This window comes from Lemur catta, chromosome 6, assembly GCF_020740605.2.
Source record: "Lemur catta isolate mLemCat1 chromosome 6, mLemCat1.pri, whole genome shotgun sequence".
In the NCBI taxonomy this organism is placed as follows: Eukaryota; Metazoa; Chordata; class Mammalia; order Primates; family Lemuridae; genus Lemur; species Lemur catta.
Window position 1 is genome coordinate 30908394 of NC_059133.1, and position 3621 is coordinate 30912014.

The following is a 3621-nucleotide window of genomic DNA, read 5'->3' on the forward strand; positions in this document are numbered from 1 at the left end:
ATTGATACATTTATTTTCTTGATTATTCCTTCAAAAACGGGGTTTTCTATCAGCATACATGTTTTAACACTGTTTGGCTTTTGATATTAACTCAACCACAGATTAAATAATTCTCATTTAATTCATTGAATATTCATTCATTCTTTCATTGTCAAATATAAGGTACCATTTTCAATGTTGATTTTCCATGTTAATGTAAATATGTAAGGGAATACATCTTTTCTATTTATTTTGGCAGAGCTTCATATTCATAGATGAGTGAAAGAACATTCTGTCTTCTATCAAAACACTTTTTACACATTTCATGTTTTAAGAAAAATAGAAATATAGATAAGTAACCATCTTTCTTCTGTGAAGACTTCCTATTGGTTCATAAAATGATTGATATATTCTTATAATTTTTCAAGGTATGATTTTTCAGGAAGCTAGAATTATGCATTTCGTAGAAATATATGGTGGGCAAGTGTCAATGATTGACTTAACTCTTTAATGAAGGATCCAGCAGAATTATAAAGCTGGTCCAAAAGTGGATAGGAAAGACTTATATACAGATAGTGAATTGAAGTCATAATGCTGAGATAAAATTAAGTGTTTTAAAATTAGTTCATGTCCTACAATGCAGTAAAACCATAACCTTTGGGTTATCTTTTCTACTAGACAAGAATCATTTGTATTGCTCCTGAACAAAAAATTTCACCCATTTTTTTGAATAATTTAACATCTAATTTCAAAGTCTCAGCCTAATCAAAACATAGTAAGTGAAAAAAAAATGCGTTCTTTCAGAGAATTGGATAATCTTTGAGAGGGACTATTAGATCATGTTCCATTATGTCTTTGTAAGAATATGCACTCATTCATTTGCCTTATATTCAAGTCTGAGATAATTTGCCTTGACATCCTCTATCCCATAGTAAAAATAGTTAGTACTTAGGTTAAGACTATGTGTCAGCACTTTGTATGCATTATTTCACTTAGTTCTCAAAATGAATATCAATGAGCATAAGGCTTTTTATAAAACATTTCTTTGGGAAAAGTTCTTATAAGAAAAATCTTGGATGACAATTTGAATATTTTTTGAAAGTGATTGCTATACATAGCCAAATTTATTTCTAAAAATGACATGCCAATTCATACTACTCAGAGTAGTACACTCAACTATCATACTGACACAGTTAAGCATCCTCATTTTAAAAATTAGTCAATTTGGTAGATGCAAAATAAAATCTTATTTCAATTTAACTTTACAACATCTGGTTATTAGTGAAGGTGACTTTTAAAACATGGTTTCAGTTGCATGAGGTGGCACATGCCTGTGATCTTAACTACTGGGAAGCTGAAGCAAAAGGATTGCTTGAGTTCAGGAGTTCCAGGCTATAGTACACAATGTTTGAACATGTAAATAGCCACTGCACTCCAGCCTGGACAACATAGCAAGAGTGTATCTCTAAATAAATAAATAAAATTAAAAAAACAATACATGGTTTTGTTATTTTTTTAATTGCTTATTTTTCTATTTAGGAATCAGTGTACATTTTTTATTATTCCTTTCAGCTTTTAATATCTGACAGACATTAACCCTTTGCTTTTTTCCCCCAGCTTTACTGAGGTATAATTGACAAAAATTGTATACATTTACTGTGTACAAACCCCTTTGTCTTCAATTCTTATACATCAAAGAGCTTGTCATGAAAAGTATTAATAGGACATTTTATGTGAAGATTAATAGCATCCTACATGAGATTCATTTATGATAACTTGAAACTCAACATAAAATTATGCTAGTAAAGACATAATGTTGTTTCCTTTTTCCACTGTAACTCTTTTATTAAAAAGTGCAATACACATCCATATATAAAGTGTTAATAAGGGTGGAGAACCGAAACTACAGGAAACACAAGGACATTTGTAAATGAAAATTCTTAGAAATTTGACTACAATAAATACATTAATAGGCAAACAGTACAGCTTTGGGGGATTATATTTTAAACAACTTAGAATAACTAGGTAAACTTCTGTAATAGTTTAAATCATTCTTTGGAGGTGCTAGTAAAATAAAATCAAGAACTGAAACAGAAGTAAGCCCAACATTCTGTAATTTATATTGCATCTAAAGTGCATATGGAAAATGTATACATACATACACTTTTAAGCTTATATACATAAAGGTGCTTATGTATATATTTACATAACAAAATATGTCATTCCTACTTTTGGTATTTTAAAGGTTTTCTCTGGAACCTTTGACCATCAATCCATTTTAAGGTGCATATGTATTTTAAAATTATCTTCTCTCCCAGGAATATGAAAAGGTAATTGAATTATAACATTGGCTCCCATAATGTTTTTATGTCATAACAATTTTGGAGTATACATAGATATCATATATAATCCATTATATAACATTATAAAGAAAAAGTAAAACATTTTAAATAGTAAAATAATATACAAAACATACATGTACCTAAAAATATAGAAATAGACATAAAATATAGAGAACTGGAGAATTATGATAGTAATGAAAAAAATGATTAATCTGAGCGCTGTAGAATACTGCACAAATCGTTGTGAATAAGGATCATAGAAATCCTTGAGATCACTTTGTGTTGGCTGTTGTTGGGGGGCGCGGGGTGAGCTCCCAAAGCAAGCGTGAGCCATTCCTGTCTTTGCCCAGGCCTCGCCAGCCAGCAGCGTAACTCACAAGGAACCTACAGTCTGTGGGTTTTCTTTTCCCTGCTTCCCTCCCTCGCGGTCCACGCTGCGGAAGCCCTGGATTAGGAGCGTGGCGGGGTGGCGGTGGGGAGTGGTCAAGGGACGAAATCCTAGGAGTAAGGTCCCGGGAAAACTCTCCCGGGCCTGGGCCCCAGACGGCGCCCGCCCAGGCCCGCGCGGGCCCCCGACCCCGGGTCGGTGCTGAGCGCGCCGCCGGCAGCCGCCACCCTCGCCCGGCGCTGTCCCCGCGCGCTGCCCGGGTCACTGGGTCGAGCTCTCAGGGCATCCGGGGAAGGCCGCCCTCCCCTGGACTTTCACTGCACACTCTGAGTTCCACGGGGTGCTCTAGGTGTGTCCTCTGTCACTTGACTACTTGAGGGCGGGAGCAAACAATTTGCTTTTCCTCTGCAACTCCCGTGGCCCCGCAGGCCCAGTGCATGCCAAAGATGGGGCAGGGGTCGGCACAAACGCCAGCTGGGTCCTAGGCCAAGGGTGTGATCCACCAGCCCTGGAGCCCTTTCCTCCTTCAGGCCCTTCAACTTTTGGAAGGTAAACTTGGGAGTGTGGAGGAAGGGGCTGGAGGAAGCTCTTGCAATCATGAATTGGGGGATTTAAAATCCCAAGTGTTCTGGGAGTCCTGCTTGCTGCAATCTCAGGCTTCTTCGCTCCCCCTTAACGTATTTGAAAGCACTGACACCCTGGGCAGGGGATTTTTGGGTCTAAACTGTAGGCAAAGATTTCTTGGCCCTCACTCAACGCTTGCCTCCATCAGATTACTTTTCTCAGACTGGAGCTGGCCTGGAGGTGGTGGGTAGCTGCTTTTAATCCTTTTATGTGTGTTCAGTACACCTTGTGTGATTGGGTGTGGAAGACGCGTGAGGGGGGTTTCCAAATCTGGCGAAATTCCTATTC